Genomic DNA, 8237 nt, shown 5'->3' with positions numbered 1-8237 from the left:
AGCGCTCTTGCCGATCATTGCCTTAACTGTATCCTACCGACCTGGCACATGTTAGTACCTAACCCGCTGCCCAAATTAATTACTATCAGTCAGCTATCCTGTTGATCAAACTTGCATCGACCCGATGCCATAAGGCTACCCCATCGGTCGTGGCCATATCCCTATCCCATCGACCTGCTACCCCGTCGGTTGTGGCCATAGCCCTATCCCACCTATCGTTTCCATAGCCATATCCCGCCGACCTGCTACCTTGTCGGTCGTGGCCATAGTCCTATCCCTCTTGTCGTTGCTTTAACTCTATCCCGTCGACTTGCTATCCTGTTGGTCAAACTTGCATTGACCTAATGCCATAAGGTTATCCCGCCGGTCGTCACCATAGCTCTATCCCACCGGTCGTAAGGATAGCTCTGGGAACCCAAAAATTAGAAAAAAACACATGAAAATTGGGGCCCCTTGACCCTGCATCGAGGCGGACTCAACCTAGAATTGAGGCCTCAACCATGCCAATGAACACATGATCTTGAGATCAGGAAGAGTCCTACAAGATCACCTTGAGTCTAAAGACAGTGCCTCAAATACCATCTTGTCGACCTCCATACCTACCTTGGCATCCTCAGGGTCAGTAAGCTCAAAAGGTAGTTCTCACTCTTTGCAAGAACCACCACCAGCTGAATTATCTAGCTCGGGAGAGTCCATGAGTCAAAATAGAGACATGGGTGAACCCTCCAATGTTAGAGCCTCAGTAGCTCTGGACTCCATCCCCAGTGATCTCCACTCTCCTACCCCATCTACAGTAGTAGCCACATTAACGAAAACCTTTTCCAATATCATGGAAAGGTTTAGATTGACAGACCCAGTAGAATGGCTAAACCCATTCGCTAGACACAGACTAGGGCAATGCCAGAGGCTCAAATGCCAGCCCAAGCACTGATATCAGAAGCCATACTCAGGGAGCCAAGTCCCACCGTACCTAATGGCAATCAACCCCTGTCATACCAATTCTTTGATGATAGACAATCTTATGGGGAGGGATTTGGACCCACATCCTCACAAGGGCCTCAAAATCTAGAACAAAGGGGGCAGAGGAGTAACCTTGAAGGCTCACAATTAAGGCCCTCCACCTCAAAATCCCCTATGATGCCTCCTTGGCAACAAAGCATGGGAGATATTCCCTACCCAAGAGGTGCTCCATATAGGCCTATGCTTGCAGGGAACATACCACTCCCTAGAGGACCTCCAGTCCAATCTGTTAGGCCCAACCTAACTCAAGTCACAATGCCAATGGCTAGTGGGCTTGGATCCTCCCATCCCAACCTTGTGCCATCCAATCCATGGAACCGTTCATCAGGACCACCAATGTACGGGATAGTGCCCACCATTCCACAACCTCCCACTATATCACAAACGGTTCTTACAGAGACGAAGCTATGAGAATCCTAGTGCAAGCACTAGGAAGTGGGGGCGCTGCTCCACCACCAATGTTTCCAAGATGGGATACCAACCCCTCAAGGAGCAAGCCTATTACAATCTCCAAGCTAATCACCAAGTTTGCAGGGGAAGGAGACCCAGTCTCCCATGTTGAGAGGTTTGAACAAATTTGTGAGACCTTTGGTGATATCGGAAATCTAGACAAGGTCAATGCTTTTAGCTTGAGCCTTGATGGCAAGGTTGGACAATGGTTTAAAACATTAAACCCTAAGGAGAAAATAAATTGGAACACATTGCGTCGATCTTTCATCCTAGAGTTTGCCCCTAGTGGAACCCAATTAACCAGCTTTATGAGGTGAAGCAGAAGGACACTAAGTCCCTAAGAGACTATATCACCAGTATTAAACATTTGAACTCACGATGTGAACCCCACGAGAGGATGAGTGATGTGCAGCTTCTGCCATGCTTCCTCATAGGGCTATGGGATGGTAAGTTGCATGATCATTTGTTTGCTATGAATCCCACATCGTTTGAGCTATGTAGCAAGACAACGATACGCTTAGGGGATAACATGAGGGAGACATCCGAAAAGGATAGATCCTTTGCTTCCTTTGATATGTCCCAAATAGCATAGGCTTCAACCTCAGAAGCAACTAGGGATGCAAGCATTATGCCCAAGGTGCTCAACATGGAAGAGTTGGCCACGGATCTATTATACAAGTTGAGCCAACAATGGAATATTGAAGCACTAGAAGATGCTCCTAGCAATCCCCATCTCTTTCCACAAAGAGATAACATATGGTGTGGGGTATGCACTACTAAGGAATGCCCTCATCTTAGAGCCAGGCCAACACTCTAGTATGCCCATTGTGTTCGTTGGGGAAATCATGACACATCCCAATGTCATTATCCTAGGGTGATTCCTCAACCCATGTATCAACAAAGGCCGCATCTACCATTGCCTGCACTGCCCAATCCACCCAATCAGGCACAATTGGCAATACAAGGAGCCACATCAGCCAATCAAGGGCAAACTAGGCCTCAAAATATTTCATTACCCCTGCCAGTACTGGGACCTCAACCACCACCACCACGAATTACTCCCTTGAATCAAGTATTGATGGAAGAGCTACCTAGTGATTAGGGAGACCCCAAACCTACCTACAATGAACACAACTATCCCCAAAATGGTGACAATGCAAATCGGTCCAACATTATAAGTCACTACATTATACAAGGTGACCAACATATTACGGTCTACCAGACAGCACCGATTCCTTAAAAAATGGGAGATAGGAACAACTTGACCAAGGCACAACCCATTCAATGCCATATGTGTCAAGGGCCACACCCTGCCAACGAGTGTCCATATCCTGCCAATGTGAGTGTCCATATAAGGGGCAATCTAAGTAGCCAATCACATGTTCACCAGCGTCTAATACGCCATCGCCATTGTGCACTGGGTGTGGACCATTTTTTAAGGATTGCTCAATGAGAAGGCCATCTAAGTCCACAAGCCTTAACTTGTTAAGCATTGACAGAGGCCAAGTGTCATTAGTACCCTTGAATGTAATCACGAGGTTGCAAGCTAAAGCCCTTAATAAAGAGCTTTGCAAACAAGTTAAAAGGGGTAAAGTTAGCACATCACAGCCTAGAGATGCAGTTGAATCAACATGAGTAAGCACCAAGGGTGCAATGAAGATTGGGAAGGGAAAAAACAAGGTCATCATCCAAGATGGGTCGGATGAAGATATAACCTCCCTACCAACATCATCTTCCTCTAATGATACTCTCTCAAAAGGTACCAGCAACAACCACTCGCATGAGGCAAATGAGGCATCAATAATGGCTTCAACCCATGGCCAAAAGCCACAACACCTAAGGGTCACAGTGAATATTCCAACCCATGGGTGAGGAAACAAGGTCTCCCTGAGGCACATAAATTGGTACACAAGTGCCAAGAAGAATGTCAGCAGAGTCTCAAGCCAAGCAAGAGTACTGATACAATTTATCCTAGGCATGAGATAAATGCTCGAGCCTCAAAAGCATTGCAAATACCTGAAAGGGTAGAGGACAAGGTGTGCCATGCCCTTCAACAGAGGGATCCACCCTAATGCAATGAATGTTTGAAGAAGACCCTACCTTGCAACAACTAAAGGAGGATGACAACATGTCCTTTTATGGCTTAGAAGAGTCTAAATCAATAGGCATGGAATCTATGACTGGTCCTCGAGACATCACAGGATTAGCCTCATTCTTGTCAACTGAGATCAAGATGCCCATCGCAACACTATTACGTGGTAATCCTACTCTATGGAGAGACCTCTCATATTGGATGAGTGGGCAAATAGTGACACCCCAACCCACAAATCCTAATAATGTCGAGTCTCCTAATCATGCTTAAGACCTTCCAAGGGTGCTAGTCAACAAATTGGGCCAATATTTTGAGAGTGATGACACAAATGCAGTGATACCCATCTCCTTTCGTGATAAGAAAGCTATGGCAATCTTAGATGGAGGATCAGGTGTTAGCATCATCACGAAACAATGTTGGGAAAAGTGGGGAAGTCCCGACCGAGAGAGTACTTCCTTGGTAGTTAAATTAGCTGATGGAGGCATAGCTCATCCCATAGAAGTACTCAAGGACATTAAAATCAAAACCTGTGGTCTCACATAGCGGGTGTGCCTTATTGTAATGGATTTCCAAAACAACCCTAGGTATAAGGCTATACTAGGAAGACCTTTCTTGCATATGGTAGGATTGATCCATGATTGGTGCTCCAATAACATTTATCTAAGGAAAGATCAGCAAGTCATGAGGGTTGATCTCTGAACATGGAAGGCTCACACTACGTCCAAAAATCTATATGCAACTGAATCAGATACCACCGATAGGTCTGTGCTGGTAAATCTAGTTAAAAAATATGAGAAAGAGGATAGTGAGAAGAGTCTTGATAAACCATGGTGTGCTCCTTTACTAGATCAAGAAGACTCAATTGATTGGATGCATAGATTGGTGGCAATAGATCCACCAACTACTGAGGGCACTCAAACGATGTACCTTGATGATGAACAGCTTAGCTCCATCACAACTTTTTACACCATAAGAGCGATACTACCTAATCAAATTGAATTAGGAATTGACAATCTACCTAAGAGCGGTACTACCTAATCCCTTGATCCTAACGAGGTAGATATGACACCATCTCAACTTTGGGTAGAGCTGACATCAGTAGGTGCAACATGCCGAATACAGGCTAGGGTAGATGCGCGAGCAGGCCACAACCTCATCTCTTGGGAGACATTAAAGCATCTTGGCCAGGTACGCCTTCAAGTATGTGATTCTGAAATTCAATCCATAGAGGGTACCTTTGCCAGATAGCTATACAATTCCTATTCCTCTATTGGTCTACAAAATGATGTTCTTGGTAGGTCTAGGTGTGTCCATAAAGAGCAATAAAGTTATATCATGTGGAAGTCCTACCACTCTGCTCACATGTGGAAGTCCTAGGTGAAAATAGGCATTCAGTCCTCTTCAGGTTCTCAGCACGTCACACTCACCAAATCACAAGTACATCAAGCCAATGGCCCCTTGGTCGGGAAGATAAGCTACAAACACTACAAAAAGTTGATACACCAATCAGCATTAACAACACACCCCTTCAACATAGCCATAATAGAACAAGGCACTGACTTATGCCTAAGTCATCAGGGTCTTGAATTTGAGTTCACACATGGGATGACAATTGGTTCTACACAAGCAACTCTCGAGGTTGCATTCAACTCCATAGTGAAGGTGATTGCACCAATATGGGTTTGGATGATTTTCTTGTGACCCTCAAAGCTTTTTTTTCACATTTCTTTACTAACATCACCATTAACTATCTAACTTCTACTCATACTCTTCTCTTTAATTTTCTTTTCTTTCAGTTCTAGCTTAGAGGCCTTTCCTAGAATCCCCCTTCTATAAACCTCTTCAGCCATAGTTTTCATTTTAGGGTTTGTATGGTGTATTATCAAACTCCTCTTCATTTGATGACTTAGACAAATAAAGCTCCAGATGTGGTGCAACAACCTTATTGGGCACAAATACGTTCAAACATGGCATTACAAAGACATAGTCTGATGAGAATCCATTAGAAGTCCCACTCAAATCAAATCTGGGACTTACGAGGAGCATGAGAATGCACTTTACTTACTCTACTAACACTAACACCACTAGAATCTTACATCAATCCCTACTAACACCTTCTTCCTAATAACTTACCCCTTAGATTTTTCTTTTTCTTTTTCTTATTCCTTCTTTGAATGGTCACAAGTACTCAACTCAGCTCACTCAAACCCTGAGGTGCTAGTTCGAGAAGAATCACTCATCCATACTTCCAGCAAGCATTCCATAACAAGGAGCCGCTACATCTCTCTGCTGCAATGGACCAAAAGAAGATTCAACCCAGTGCACATGAACGACTACTTTGTATGATCTTCATTAACAATGCTCCAACAACCATGAACGCTACATGATCCAAAGGACTAGATCGAGATCAAGAAGGGGGGCATCTTAACAGATTGGTTAACAATATGCCACCGCTGGTTAAGTGATGTGATTTAATGGATAATGGCAAGTCCGTAGAGCCAAGATTGTGTCTTGGAGCTAGATGGTGGGCCCAAGAGGATGGTAAGAGAATGAGAAGGGAGAGTGGTATAAAGAGATTAGGGTTGGCCCTCCCTTCAAAAGGTGACTTGTATAAAAGGCTGAATGGTTGACTTTGGTCTTCATTGTTGTTTGCATAAGTTTGAATACAAGCTCCCTCTTCTCTTCCAAGAGAGTGTTTTGGGTGTTCTCTTGTTTCCATTGTAGTGCCTTTGTGGTAGTCACTCTATCCCCCTTCACTCCCTTCTCCTTCTTCCCTTCCTCCTCCTTCCTTCTCCCTCCTTCTCCCTCTCCCCTCCCCTCTTCCCCTTCCCTCTTCCTCACGTGAAACTACATTGCAACAATCTAGAGGCCGCTTGAGTGACACTTGCGAATGGCTTGTGCTATGCATTGCTCACATAAGGAGTAGCCGGGAGTGGAGACTCCATCAGCATATCTTCAACTACCCCATGACACGTGAGTCACCACTGAGACCCACTACAACATGGCATGCAAATTTGGTACTGTAGCCAGCATTCTGAACAAGCATCCTTCCTTGATTGCTTTTCCTACTAGCTGATATTGTCTCTGATCATGCATGCATCTCCATCGAAGATGACTTGATAGTTGTGTTTTGTAATTTGACCAATTGACAAGAGGTTGTTGTTGAGCTTTGAAACTTATAGTAGATCTTTCACCAATCCTTTCGTACCATTGAAATTGTTCATAGGGACAAATGTCTTTCCCTTGAACTAGATTTGGTGTATTATCTGCCATGTAGATGACATCCTTCTGGCCTTCTAATGGTATCATCTCTATGAACCATTCTTGATGCTTTGTCATATGAGATGATGTGCAGCTGTCGATGTACCAAGGATCCTGGTCTACTTGATTGACTTGATAATTGCATTTTCCTTTTGAATTGTAAACAATGTCAATATACACCGTTTTAGTGTTTTGCATATCCTTGCTTGTAAGGAACATATTATTAGGTTCATTAGCATAATGAATGTGACTTGAATGTCCACCCCGATGATTTCCTCTTCCTTGGAATTCCCTCGATTGCTGCCTGTTGGATTGACCGCCTTGGTCATACGTCTTCTTGCAGCAATCTCTTTCATAGTGTCAAACTTATGACAGTAATTGCACTGAAGGTTTGACATGTTGGTGGATGCATTCCCTCGTCCTTGGAATCTTCCTCTGTTGGAACGATTTCCTCTTAGATTCTTATGCTGATGTTGCTGAGGATGATGCTGATGTTGAATTTGATGTTGACTTTGTTGTTGATTGTGACCACTTTGCTGAAATGATCTACCTCCACCTCTGCCTCTATCTCTACTTCTATCTGAAGCTATGAATGCTTGATCATTGGAATGACCTTTGCATGCTTAAATAGCTTGCATCCTAATTTCTTCACCAAGTAACACTGACTGGAGCTCTTCAAGTGTTGGAATTTGCCATTGAATGGTAGTACTTTGGACTAGATTCTCGTATCCCTCTCCTAGTCCATTCAGGATGACTTGAACCATTTCTTCAGAATTCATGGTCTCTCTTGCTACTACGATTTGATTGTTGTAATCCTTGATCCTAAGTACATAAGCATGACCTGTTTCACTGCTGTTGCGGAAACTCTTATTTATCTGGTTTCTGAGTGTGAGAATCCTTGAAGTGTTCTTGGACTCGTAAAGAGCTGTGAACATATCCCATGCTTCTTTTGATGTCTTGCCTATGTTGAACTGTCCTAGCATGACATCTTGCACATTTTTTTGGATCAAATGATATGCATATTTGTCTTTCTTGTCCCATTCTACCTGTGATTGGGCAATGGCAAGATTTGCTACACTTGCAGTCACTATTGGTGCAGTTATAGATCCCGCTGCTGGTGCTATGGCAATAGGTGGATTAGAGATACTATTGGCTAGATCATCCAATGGTCTAGGCGTAGACCCATCAACATACTCCCATTTGTCTTGAAGTACAAGAATGGTCTCCATTCAGTATTTCCAAAGCTCGAGAGTTTGATAGGCTAGAAGAGGCACTTGAAGGCTGAGTTGTGTTACTGTTGAGAGCTCAGGGATGTTGCGTAGAAGGAGGCACCATTGCTTGTTGGAGTAGAAGCACTGGTGGAGTTCGTAGTTGGTTGGCCTTCTTGACTCGTTTGTAGTTGATAGGTTGAAAT

This window comes from Dipteris shenzhenensis, chromosome 9 (assembly GCF_047967505.1).
Source record: "Dipteris shenzhenensis isolate YYH24624 ecotype China chromosome 9, Dip_SZ_1.0, whole genome shotgun sequence".
Taxonomy (NCBI): Eukaryota; Viridiplantae; Streptophyta; class Polypodiopsida; order Gleicheniales; family Dipteridaceae; genus Dipteris; species Dipteris shenzhenensis.
Note: the sequence above shows the minus strand (reverse complement) of the source record.